Source organism: Vulpes vulpes, chromosome 2, assembly GCF_048418805.1.
Source record: "Vulpes vulpes isolate BD-2025 chromosome 2, VulVul3, whole genome shotgun sequence".
NCBI lineage: Eukaryota > Metazoa > Chordata > Mammalia > Carnivora > Canidae > Vulpes > Vulpes vulpes.
In genome coordinates this window covers 72130650-72145430 of record NC_132781.1, presented here as the reverse complement: position 1 = coordinate 72145430, position 14781 = coordinate 72130650, and positions in this window count along the sequence as shown.

The following is a 14781-nucleotide window of genomic DNA, read 5'->3' as shown; positions in this document are numbered from 1 at the left end:
CTATTCATGATCACCTATAATTAAATGTAAGCCCATCACAAAATTAATACTACAATGCATTGTAGTATTTCAGCCTTAAATGAAATATTCCTACATAGGATACTTTTACATATTCATTTGATTTTGTTAACCTTTGAAGTGATTTAACATTTTTACCTTTGTGACCTTCATAAAGACCTTGAGACTTGCAATCAATATGAGGTTTTATAAAGATTACTTCCAAAATCAGAAAGTAGTAAAAGAGTATTGCTTTATTACATTCAGCAAAAAATCACTTTCTTTCTAATAAAAATAACATTCCATTGCTCTGCTGTAAATTAAACACAAATCAATTAAGTAATTGTATTGTTAAAAATAAACAACTCACCAAATATATAGAGCATCTGTTAGGGCATAAACATTGTGCTAGGTACTTTGGGCAGCATTAAGTAGAATTTTATACCTAGTGATTCTATCTTTCAAGTTAAACATCAGCTTATCCACACTAAAGAAAATATTGAAGGAATTCTGGCACATAAATAATTATTCCAGATGTGACTATAAAGAAGGGAAGGAGGGAAACAAGAATAAATATGTGATTCAATTTAATATGTGGGTAAATAGATGGGTGAATCTATTTGCTAGCTAAGTAGCAATAATCATGACTTGGGAGATTTTAAAGTATTTTAGAATTAAACTATACAGCCACAATAACAGAAAAGGGCAGGAGGGAGGGTAGTTGGGGTTAACTGTATGCCAAGCAATGCACCTTGAATTTAAGGAGCACTAGTTACACATGAAATTCTTGTAAAACTGCTCTGATTCAGCAGGTCTGGATGGAGCCCAAGAATTCTGCATTTCTAAACAAGGGCCCAGGTGATGCCAATACTGTTGATCTATGGGCCATATTTTGTGGAGTAGGGTCTAATATTCCCACACAATCTAAAATGTGGTTAATGGACTACTACTGCATATAATAGTTAAAATTAGTTAAGGCATATCATAATCACCAAGGTACTCTCAAGATAGTTTTAGAATGTATAAATAATGAGGTAATAAAGAGAAAAATATAATAACAAAAGTCCCAAATAATCCCCAAAATGTCAAGGAAGGAGAGAAAAGGGAGTATGGAACAAGCAGCACCAGTCAGTAACAAATAGTAAGATTGTAGGTTTAAATCCAAACAGCTCTAAGTGGACTAAACACATCAATTAAAAGACATTTTCACACTGGATTTAAAATCAATACTCAGTTTTAATTCTTTTTTTAAGAGATCCCTGATTTAAGGACACAAGATGGCAAATGGTAAGCCTAACGGAAAAGATAAAAATGACTAATAGAAAGTGAGAAAGTGAGTTGATATTGAAGCAAGAGTCACTACTAGAAATAAAGAGGAATCATTTTCTGATGATATAGGAACCAATCTACTGGGAAGATATAAGTATTAGAATTTTGCAAGACACTTACTATCATAATTTCAAAATAAATAATTAAGACAACAAAAATTCAAAAGCACAACCAAAGTGAGGTTTAACATACCTCCACCTCTTTTCAGTAATTGACCAAACAAGAGACATTGATATAGAGGATTTGAAAAAGATTAACCAGTTTGAACTAGCTGATAGATATGAATGAAATGTTATACTCAAGAATTTGAGAATGCAAAATTTTTTCTAGTGTTCTTGGGACATGTACATACATTGGCAATCTGTAAATTCAAATAGCATTTGTTAGAAAATTTCAAAATTTTGCATTGTGCTCTGAAATTAACCAAGAAAACACTAAGATAATTTGAAAATCTTTAAATAGTAGGAAAATAAATATAGTTTTAACCCTATGTATCAAAGAAAAACTCAAAGCAGAAAAGGTAGAATTTTTTTATTATCAGAATAATCAAAATTTGTGGGATATAGTTTAATCTGATTTAAAAAGACATGTGTACCTCCAAAAACATATGTTAGAAAAGAGTAAGACCAGCAAGTAAGATCCAATAGAAACAATGTCAAATGTTAATTCTGTGAAGCAATAAAATTATAAAGTCACTAGTAAGAAGGTCCATGAAAAAATGCAATATAAAATATGCCAGGTAGTAAAATTAATGACAGAATATTGTGAATAAGTTTCTGCCAATAAACGTAAAAATTTGAGTGAAATTTTTAAAAATGATAAGAAAAATACAAAATTAACCAAAATCAACAGAAAGAAATTTTAAAAATCTAAATAGCCCTTTATCTATTAAAGAAATTAATTCAATCTTTTCACACAAAATAAAAAGTAAACTCCATGCCCAGATGGTTCCACTAGTATATTCTCACATTTAAAGAAGAAATAACCACAGTCTTTCACAGACTAGGGAAAAAAAGGGGGAACATTTTTAGCTAATTTTTTAAAGCCAGTTTAAGAGTGATTACTAAAAAAAAGTTACAGGTCAATTTTTCTCGTGAGTATACGATCTAAAATCGTAACTGATCTTTTAGCAAGCTAAACCCAGGATTATTATTTTTTTAATAAGTTGGCTTGACCCTGAGATCAAGACCTGAGCTGAGATTAAGAGTTGGACACTTAACCTACTGAGCCACCCAGGTGCCCAAAATACAGTAATTTTTAAAGTAAGAGCATCTATTGTAACAAGATTTGATTTATTCAAGGAATGCAAAACTGTTTTATCCAGCAAGACTTTTCACTTTTATCATTTCTATTCAACTTTATATTTAAGGTCAAAAAACAGAAGTATGTCATAAAAATTGGGAAGACGTAACTCTGTCTTTATTCATAGAGAATATGATTGTTTACGTTAAAAAACTCAGAGCCATCCTAAAAATATTAAGTAAGTCACAGCAAGATATAGGATTTAGGGTTAGTAAATAAAGAATTTAAAAAATGTTATATGCTTACTGAAGTACATTTAATTAATAATCTATTTTGAGGGGCATGATCTCATGGATTGTGAGATTGAGCCTGCGGTGGGCTCCAATATCAGTGGGGAGTGAGCTTGAAGATTCTCTCCTCTACCACTCCTCCCACTCTCAGGCACTCTCTCTCTCTCTCTGTCTCTCTCTCTCAAACAAATAAATCTTTTTTAAAAAATCTATTTTTGAAGTATTAGTAGAGGAATGGGAAAATGGTGAGGACAAAATGTTACAGAACGTTGACAGTGCTGTTAAAGGATTTAGAAATATTGAGATCATTTTTAAGATTATAAGTATCTGGTGGGTTCAAACACATTTGACATTTCATAATTTTTTCCAAAATCTATTCTTTTTTGATCTAACTGGATATTCACTGCCTGAATCTTTCTCCCTTAGATTAATTCTGCCTAAAGATATGGTTGACTATATAATCTTAGATAGGACTTAAACTATGTTATATTGCCTCAAATTTATTTTTTTAATCACATAAAATTAGAAATGTTGGCATATAGAGCTATAATCCTAAGAAAATATGAGGATAACAAAATTTTCTATTACAGTATCACTCATAACACACAGCAATATACTATAGCAAATACTACATAAAAAAAAATACTACATATATTTGATAAAACTCAGAAGCAAAATACATTTGAGTGACTATATTTTTACCATAATCTAGGCTAATATCAAATCTAGGAAATTCAGTGCTTGTCCAGCCTTTATATGAATTTTTCATGAAATAACATTAATAATGTTAGTCTTCATGAACTATTTATCAAATTTACAAATATTTTCAAGGCATATAACCCTTTCTGCCAATGGTATTAATCTATAATTGCCCAACAATTTGAGAATTTTAGTCTTATTCCATCTATTTTCTACATGCTTGAAAGATATCATTTTCTAGGAATACTCCCTATATAGAAGGGCACTCAGTGTCCCCCACAGTGTGAAAACTTATGCTGTGTACTGCAAAATATACCACACCACATTCCAATCTCCTTAATCTTGCCCCCAATTCTACTTTTTCTGAAAAGTTGTCTTAAATAATTACACCAGAAAAAAAAAAAAGTTATGGGAAAGAGTTTCCTTTTTGGTTCATAAAGACTCAACCCATTATTTAAGATTTCTTTTTTTTTTCTTAAAGATTTTATTTATTCATGAGAGACACAGAGAGAGAGAAAGAAAGAGAGAAGCAGAGAATAGGCAGAGAGAGAAGCAGGCTCCATGCAGGAAGCTGGATGTGGGACTAGATCCCAGGACTCCAGGATCAAGCCTTGAGCCCAAGGCAGACGCTCAACCGCTGAGCCACCCAGGCGTCCCTTGTTTAAGATTTCTTTTAAAATACTCCATTTAATTCTTTTTACTCCACTGATGGACATCGGGATACCAAAAGGAGTCATATATTTCCATATTTGTTCAATGACTCAAATTAACATTTTCAAACTTCTAACATTCCCCTTTACCTTCAAATTTTACCCAAAAGCAGTGATCCAAAAATGTGATTGTTTTAATGCACCCACCAAATTCCCATACCTCTGTAATTATGTTGCTTCATGGTCATTGACTACTGAAAACACACATTCAATCTCAACCCCTAATTTATTCTACGCTTCTCTATCAGTGTTCAGAGAGTCTTGGCTATATCTCAGGAAAGGCAAAGTGAGTGTTGGTACTATCCTTTATGTCCCAGGTCTCTATTTTTGGATGTCAATATTGCCCTCCCACAAGAAGTCATTTCTTCCAAAACTCTGTAACTGCATGCTAACATTTCATAACGTCATGTTTCTCTTCTGGGAAATGTGTATTTTCATTTAACCTTTGGATTTATTTATACTATAATACTATTATATATTCATGGTGTAGATTCCTTTAAAAATAGTATTGTTCTTGGACCTGTATCCATTGTACCTTGTATATGCTTGACTCCAGTTCAACATCCAGTAGTTGTTGAAAGGATGAACAAAATACATTATCCATGTAACAAAACAGTAAGTATACAGAAAGTAAAATATGTGAACTTGTTCTTTGTTTTATGTAATTAAATTGTCATTAATAGTCTAAAAAAAGTCTAATTCTCCTCTGTTATGGATGATTGGGATAAACTCAATCAGAGTTATAATTAAAATAAGTGCCACACAATTCTAGGGTCATGCCTCAGCTAGTAAGGGTTTTTTTTTATACATTATGCCTCATATTCTTATTCTATCCTGAATCACAAGCCTTATTCTTAGTGAAATATCACCTGCAAAAAATCTAATTCCTAATTTATCAAATAGTATAGCATTTCATCCGAGTATGCTGAAGTTGCATCATCACTAATTCTTACTTTTGCAGGGTAGAGAGGAATAATCTTGAATAAGCATCCACGGCCACCCTGAATCCCTCTCTTCCCTTCTTAAAGAGCTCCCATATTTAATTGCACACTTAAGGCTTTACAAAGTATCATTAAGTTTGAGAAAACTATTCTAATAACATTTCTTGAAATACATATAGAATTTTTATATATATTTGGTACCAATGTATTGGGATTCTCATAAACATATGGTGTATCATGATTAGATGCAGATATCATGATTACCCTAATCTAATCCTATAGATTAGGAAAGTAATATCAATGTAACAGCTTCAGCAAACCAAGAGTCAGAGCTAGTTCTGAGGATTCCAGAAGCTCTTGCATATATATTGATATTACATCACTTATCTTTTACTCATCATGCCTTCCAAATATAAATGCCATGAATGGGACGCCTGGGTGGCTCAGCAGTTGAGCATCTGCCTTCAGCTCAGGGTGTGATCTCAGTGTCCTGGGATTGTGTCCCACATCAGGCTCCCTGTATAGAGCCTGCTTCTCCCTCTGCTTATGTCTGTGTGTGTGTGTGTGTGTGTGTGTGTCATGAATAAATAAATAAAATCTTTAAAATAAAATAAATCCCATGAAAAGTTACTGATGTGCAAATCTGTTTACATTACCACATTTCTTATTTCATTAAGCCTAATCTCTTTAATCTGACATTCAGTGCCTATTCTTATTTGACATTGTCTTAGTCTTTCAGTTTTGGAAAATGCTTGAGACTGAGCTAAAATATTTTATTTCAATGGATCTTCTATTCACTAGGTCTAGGGCAGCCCAGGTGGCTCAGTGGTTTAGCTCCTGCCTTCAGCCCAGGGTGTGATCCTGGAGACCCAGGATCGAGTCCCACGTCGGGCTCCCTGCATGGAGCCTGCTATTCCCTCTGCCTGTGTCTCTGCCTCTCTCTCTCTCTCTCTCTCTCTCTCCCTCTCTCTGTCTCTCATGAATAAATAAATACAATCTTTTAAAATTTTTTATTTACTAGGTCTATGACAAATTATATACAAGCAAAGAAAATAATTCAATAATAGAACCATTAATATTAAATATGTACTTTCAAATATTTTTTCTTACTGTTCATCCGTACATTTTTTTCGTTAACCAAGCCCATCCTCAAGCCTAATTGCTACACTTCTTTCATTGTCTGTTTGCTTTTCTCTCATGTCGACTTCAATATTTTTCCTTATGTGTAGTTATAAACAGCCTATGAATTCTCTAAGGTAAAACAATGATGATTTTCCCCCGAGCTTCTACATTTGTACAGTATTTTATCTGCTGAAATTTTAAGTGTTAATATCTAATTTTATAAGCACTCAAATTCTAACTTCTTAAATAAGAAGTTCTTCTAAAGTGAGAACTTTTTTTTAAATTATTCTTTTTAATGCCAGTGACAGAACAAAGGCACACAAGAAATACTTTGTAGATATTGCACATAATTACTTACATTGGCTAAGTTAATAATTGGCACAGAAAATTTTTAAGCAATATGTTAATAATGTGAGTCTTACTTATGTATTTGTTAAATAAGTTTCATGTTCTGTCTTTTAGTTACCATAATTTTTAAAATCATATTTTACTATGTAAAGTATAAAGCATAATTGCAGTATTTATGTTAGTCTATTAGGAAGACATTTATGAATTGCAGTTGTGCCCTTGAATGCCGGTCACAAAATGATAACTTCACTACAGTTTAGTTGTACAGAATTTCTTTATTTAATCTATAATCGGGATCCCTGGGTGGCTCAGCCGTTTAGCGCCTGCCTTTGGCCCAGGGCGTGATCCTGGAGTCCCGGGATCGATTCCCACATTGGGCTCCCTGCCTTGAGCCTGCTTCTCCTCCCTCTGCCTGTGTTCTGCCTCTCTCTCTCTCTCTCTCTCTCTCTCTCTCATGAATGAATAAATAAAATCCTTAAAAAAAAAAAATCTACAATCAACCTGATGTTCCATCTAAGCATTACCTATTGCTAAGGTGGGGAAACTTATTTGAGTGTCTAATTTGGTTTAAAGTTAAACCAATGTGATAATTATAGGAACACCTTCAAGGAATGTTCAGTCTTTTTTAAAATAAAAGAATATTCAGTCTGTCATGTATGTCTGTTTAGTACCTGATGTCCATCCTTCTGTCTGTTTCCTCCTCTAAATGGCCTTTGGAAGTAAGGACTGACAACTGTGTGACTGTGGATCACTGAAGTGAAAATAAGGGAGACTTTATCCTTGACTTCGATCATATGCAGCTGTTCTGCCAATGTCAAGTGTCCATTCATCATTGATTTTCCTGCCATTTTCTGATGCTGAAATCTAAAAAACTGATGAACTATTTTTACAATCCAGAAATGCTATTATGATATCCTCTTTCAGAATTGAAATCTTTGGAGCACTTGGGTGCTCAGTCCCAGGGTCCTGGATCAAGCCCTGTGTCCGGCTCACTGCTCTGGTTCTCCCTCTTCCTTTCCCTCTATGATCTCTCCTACTCTCACTCTCAAGTAAATAAATAAAAATCTTTTAAAACAAGAGAACTGAGGGTTTTGGTTTCGGGTATCTACATTTGCAACGATCTTTCATCCAGTCCACTAGCCCAGAGGTCCACACAGCTCTGCTGCAGGGTTACCTTTTTCTTCCCCCGTGGCTCTACAGCAGCCCTAATAGCTCTTAGCCCAGTTCTAAATGTCAGTGGTAGATACTGACTCTGGCTCAGAACAGCTAACTCTGAAATCCTACCTCCATCTGACTTCTGGGACTGCATCCCAGATTAACAAAGAAAAGCTTTGAAATTTGGATTCTCTCCAGAATTCCTAAGAAAAGCCAGAGGTAAGTCTAGGACCACTTTTGGCCCTCACTCTTCTCATTTCATTTTATATACTTTGTTTCTCTCAACCCAGAGTCAGAAAAGTGGAAATTGAGTACCTAGCTGATTGTTCCAGTCTCCTATTTCTCTTTATCCAAATTGTCATTCCCCGCAGGCAGAAAGAATTGAATTCACTTTGAATGCCTTATATTATGGCTTCTTTCCATGCCTAAACTAAACTCTAGGTGTGTTCTAGAGTGGTGCCCTATAGCTCTGACCTCTGTGTACTTAATACTCCAAACCAGGTGATAAGTCAGGTACGAAATGGGAGTAAAAGAAACTTAAGAAAGCTTCCCTTGGGACAGATTTAAAGCTTATTGTCCAATTATATGGTCCTTGTTTTGAATTTCAAAAGCTGAGTATCATTATATATTACTAATATACCCATTTCTTTCTACATTTACATTGCTACAAGTTCTAATCTCTTCTTCCTGTCTCCCCATCCGCTTACCTCCTCACAGATAAGTGCCTGGTGAACCTAATAAAAACTCTGGTATATTTTACAGAGAAAGACAAGAAAAGAACAATATATTTTAATGTCATTGCCAATTCTGTGAATCTGCATTAGATGCTAACACAGCTCTGTTTATACTTATGAAAATGACTAAATTGCAATGTATCTTAAAATCTTTTACATTTAAGTTTTTTCATGTCTATATAGACTTCAAAACCTTATTTAAACTTATGATATCAACTGTTTGTTTTTTTTGTTTTTTTGTTTTTTTTATGATTGGGGGCTGCAGAGGGAGAGAGAAAATCCTAAGCAGGGTCCATGGCCAGCACAGAGCATGACTCAGGGCTCAATCTCACAACCCTGAGCCAAAATCAAGAGTTGGATACTGAAATGACTGAGCCACACAGGGGCCCCTATGATATCAGCCATTAATATAACACTTTACACATATACTTATTAAAACTAAAAGTTTATCAGAATACTATTTTTTTAAAGTAGTCTCCATGCCCAATGTGGAATCCAGTGAAGGGCTTGAACTCACAACCCCAACATCAAGACCTGAGCTGAAATCAAAAGTTGTCTACTCAACTGACTGAACCTGCCCTATGAGGATACTCTTCTTGTTCATGTAAAAAAAAAGTTTTTAAATTTTGATATTTCGTACTATTTCTAATTTCCAGCTTAAAAATGCATTTGACCACTTTTAATTTTTTAAAAGATTGATTGATTGATTGATTGATTGATTTATGATAGACATAGAGAGAGAGAGAGAGAGAGAGAGGCAGAGACACAGGAGGAGGGAGAAGCAGGATCCATGCCAGGAGCCCCACGTGGGACTCGATCCTGGGACTCCAGGATCATGCCCTGGGCCAAAGGCAGGCGCTAAACTGCTGAGCCACCCAGGGATCCCCTGACCACTTACTTTTAATAGAATAGTATTTAAAATTATTAATTCTTTTTGTTTTCTGCTTCTTTACATATAATTTTGAAAAAATACATCTATTTGCTATTGAAATCTTAAAAATTGTCTAAATATTTTACAATTTTAACTTAAATTCCAAATTATTCTATGCTGTGTTTTAAGGCTCTATTTATATAAAATGTTATTATATTAATTAAAGTGCTATGAATCTATACTAATGAGATCTTCTAATACGCTGTCAGACAAGGTCTTCATACACCATATAAATATGTATGGTTTTTGCTATTCAAAATGATAATATAATACAGCAGGTGTCACGTCTTCATTTAAAGTTAGCTGAAAATTTTTTCAACATATTCTTTTGATAGACTAATATTTCACTTGTAAACTCAAACTTGATCTTCTTTTTAAATTTTCACTCTCATTAAGAGTGACCTTCTAAATGCCATCATTCTACCACTGTGTAGGCCATAATGATCAGGGGGGTAGTCCAGATGAATTGTCAAGGAAGTATGGAGCTCACAATGTCCTTCTATAAGGAATACTTTTCTCATCTTGGATTTATGGTGTGCTTCTTGTCTGAATGGTATTTTTATAAAAGAATTGAAGTAATCTTTTCAAAAAAACAGCTTGGCAGACGATGGCCTCTGGGCTATATCTGATCTATTGCCCATTTCTGTAAATAAAATTTTATTCAAATGCAGCCACACCAATTCATTTATGTACCATGAAAAACTGCTTTTGTGCTTTACATTACTCAACATTACTATATGTTGAGTAGTGGCAACAGAAACCCTATGGCTTGCAAGGCTGAAAATATTTACTACTTGGCCCTTTACAAGAAAATTTTGTCAAACCATATCTTAAAGATATATTGTAAGTATTTAAAAGTATATCAATTCAGAAATGAAATGAGTGGACTTAGGATATAATAGTAACCTATGTATTACTATTTTATTTATGGCCTTTATTATGTGACACTGTTTTGAAAAATTTTGATGTATCTCTTAATAAGAAGTCTACGCTAACTCTTGCACATGACAAGTTTCTCAACATTGGAGATGTTCAGATGGTTTAATGAATACTTGCCTAAAACTGTTAGAAAAGAGGAAAATTGTAAGGTCATTCTCCATCATAAAATCCCATGAATTTGCCTGTCTAGATCAACAGAGAGGGAGAGGAGAGGAGAAGGGAGAGGAGAGGAGAGGAGAGGAGAGGAGAGGAGAGGAGAGGAGAGGAGAGGAGAGGGAAGGGGAAGAAAGGAGAGGGGAGGGGAGGGGTATCAATTTCTGTAATTTAAAGATCCACTGTTTGATAGTTTTATGACATAAATTAGAAGATTAGCTAAGCATACAAAAAGTCAAGTATTTGAACTTTTAACCTCATGGGAAAAAATGGTCCAATAAAGAGGTTGAGCATGAACAGTACTTTTCCACAATTCACTTGGTCTCTGTCCTATTAAAGGCTTACTACTTGTTATGTGGAATTTTCCAACTTAATAGAAAGTCATTTTTCTTATTAAACATTAATATATAAACAGTCATTAAAACAATAAAATCTTACTTATTGACATCTTGCTACTGTTGGCTAAAAACAGGTTTCTATTTTAGTAATATGCAGGATAATTTATAGTTCAGACACATTTTAGATGCATCTTTGTCTGCGAAGATCATCTTACTCTGTTTTCCCAATCAGATTTATAAATCTCATAAAAGAACCATCTACCACATCTGACCATCCTCACAAGTCACTATGAGAGGAGACAGTCTAGAATCCTGGACCCCAAGAATGTGTATCCCCTTCTGACTCACTATCTCTTTCTTGGGGAAGGCGCTTTGAATAGCAAGAAGGTCTTACTGCCTCTTTCTCATTAACCTCTGTCCTCACCCTCCTGCTCTATCCTTGGTCTCACAGAAAGAACTGACTTTTTCTCTTTTTTCTTTGAAAAAAAAGAATTAGACCTAAAATTAAAGAGTCAAGTGCCAGATTCAGATTCTGAAAGATTCAGTGTTTGTCCATCAGTGGTCCACTTCTTTGTACCTATTTTCATGTTCCCCATTAGAAACAGATCATAATAATATCTACCCTATAGGATTTGGAGCATATAAATGCAAATGGATATGTAAAAACTTCTGGGAAAAAACTATCATGGCTTATTAAGTATTCAGTATATATACTTGGTCAGACTGAAACCGAATGATCAATTTCTTACTAAAACTTAGTCACAGGTACATTATAATTCATGGTTCTATTCATTCTATTCTTTCTCATTTAGTGTATGGTTTAAATTTCTGTAATAAAATAATTAAAAGAAAGTCTTTTAGGATGAATTATACTGAAAATTAAAATTCTAGAAAAAAAGGTCATACATAGTCACTTCACATCTCAAAAAATGTTATTTAGATTCTAATGAAGCACATAAATATAACATAAGATTTAATAATTTTCAGTAGATTCTGGATGAGACTAAATTTCTCACCTGTATACATATTAGCCTTAAATTTATATGTGCATAAAATTATTATCCATTTCATCTAACAATACCTTATGATTTTCCCAAATATATATATATTTTTAAAACAGCTACTGTAAACCATAAAAGCATAGTGTGGAATGCTGGGGGAAAAAAAAGAAAAACAATAAGATCAGACAAGCTCAATCCTGAGCCAAAAGCAATGGCGTGACTCATTTTAAGGGAATGTGTATTTTGGCAAAGGCTGAAATCTAAAATGTGGTAGATTCTATAAAAAATGATAAAAGTCCGTATAGCATGGACTCCCAGTCATAATTTGGCCTTTTTAGACAGATCTGTCTTCAAATAATGAGAGATGTGGTAAACTATTTGCATAGTATTCTTTAAATCTTTAAAAATATGTATATATTACTTCTCCTTCTGCCCACAGGCAAGACCATAGGCAAGATTCAGCTATTCTGAATTAAACAGTGTTTCAGCTTATACCATCTGCTTTCAATGCCACATCATTCACCAAAGGATTAAAGAGAATGGCAGGTATGCCTTATTTTTATCATCCTCCCTTCATCAATCACAAAAATTAATATGATACTTGGAATAATCAAAAGTACCTTTGCTTTAAAACATCTCAAAAACTAATATACAATGTAGGCCCCTTACTGAAATGTAGATTTTGCTGGCACGGGAGAGGTTATTAGTGTTCTACTACTAAAAAGAGGGAATCATAAGCTGGTAGATATTGTAGATTTTGTATATTCTTAATACTTTGAGTACTCAATTTATTTTCAAAAATAATAAATAAATATGAGCTCTTAGCACCAAAGCTATGATTCCTGAAGAAGTCAAAGAAAAAATATATTTTATGAATAGAAGCTTATGCAACATATATGAAATCTCCTTTAGAATTTGGTACTAACTACTCTATTTTGAATTAAGTGTTCATATTCAGCCTAAGAAAATATCTCTGCCCAGTTAAATGGATTTTGTATAAGAGCAAAAGATTGTTTTACATCATTGTTAATCCAATTTTATGCAGTATTTATTAATGTTTATCATTAATACTGGCACTTCACACACATTAATTCAGCTGTCACAGCATTGTCAGAAATCTATCAATTTTTTCATTATGATGAATTTACATTCATTTCCGTGGCACATCCATTAAAGCATTAGACTAGTCCATAAATTAAACTATGAAATTATTTTATAAATCCTATATTCAGAAGTATCTGTTCAGCATTCCCTTAAAAATTGTTATAAACACAAAGTTGTATATTACATTATTTGCTCCCTTTTGTGTTAAATTAATCCCTAACTCACTTTTTAAGAGATATTTTACCAGTAGTTCAAAATAAAGTATACAGAATGATATACAAATAGTACTCTGAAAGCAAGAAAACTGGAGCATCATTTACACTTTGAAGACTTCATGTCATCTTACAATAGTATATATTACCTGACTAATTAGGGGATCCTATAAACAAGTAATAACATTGTATCAGACAATTCAATAAATGAGGTCTTCTAGTAAGATATATCTTGTAGCTAGTCCAGTATATCAGAAAAAAAATCTTGCTTTTTGGCTTTTCCTGCTTACTTTTACTGGGACCTACAGAAATCGTATTTTTACAGGCTCAGATGAGGACTGTTCCTATTTGGAGTCTCACAATCTTGGAGGGCCTACAATTAGTCACATTTCCAGTCCTGGTATTTCATGGGCAATGACTATCAGCTCCTTCATAATTCCCACCACCGCAGGCTGCTCACAGAATTTTGTTCCAACAGTCCAGGTTATGATATTCCCAGAAAGAGCAAGCTATGCCTAAATCCAAACATTTTCCATTTGTCTTCTTCAGTAGTGTAACCTAGTATTTCTCAATGTGAAAGTCTCAAAACATACTCATTGCAATCATCAATCTTTGTTCAGTAAAAACATAGCTCCTTGTGTATGGGTACATGGGAACTCTGTACTATCTTCACAAGTATTCTATAAATTTAAAGTTGTTCTAATATTATAAGTATGTATTTTAAATTTACCTACTTAGGTTCCAAACTTATCGGCTAAATCATTATTTCTAGGATTGGCATGAGGGAAAGTGCATTGCAAAAAACATCCTAGCTGATTTTTATGGACAGTAGTTTCCATAGTGTCTAGGAATAGCCTTATGACCTCTATACTCTCTTCAGTATTGTCCAATTGACTGACTGACCAACTTCCAATGAGAACTTGAGACCCTAGAGGCTATCATTGCTCTGCCCATGATCCAAATTATTGGATGTATCTTTTGCAGGTAATAGCTTCTTAGGCATAAAAATAACATCACCTGGAATCAATTATAGGTATGCTGACTGATGAAGTGATCTCCTGGAATTAGTAAGTGGCATAAACACCAAGCTTCCCTCACTAGGTCCAACCTCAAGTCCCGAACTAATAGATCCTCCACTGCTAACTCATTCTTCTGGATCATGAAATGCCTCCCATTGCCATACTTCTGACTGAAGATGAAGGTGGGGGAAAGGATGAGAAATCCTGTTTTGAGGGAGGAAAAAAGCCTTGCCATCACAAAATTATAAAAAATAAATAAACAGAGGTATAGTAAATGGTAATATTTCATGTTTCTTATGGCTTTTTTAGAATCAGAAAGTAATTACTTATTACTCACATTATTTACATTCATTTATTTATTTGCCTAAATCAAGTATTGCATTAAGTAACCACAAATGAAATATGTTACTAACTAGTTACTTAACTGTATGAGTGAAATTATGTTATATGTAATACAATAGAATTATACTAAAATTGATTAATCCACCCATCAGCATTTGTAAAAATGGTCTAAAAG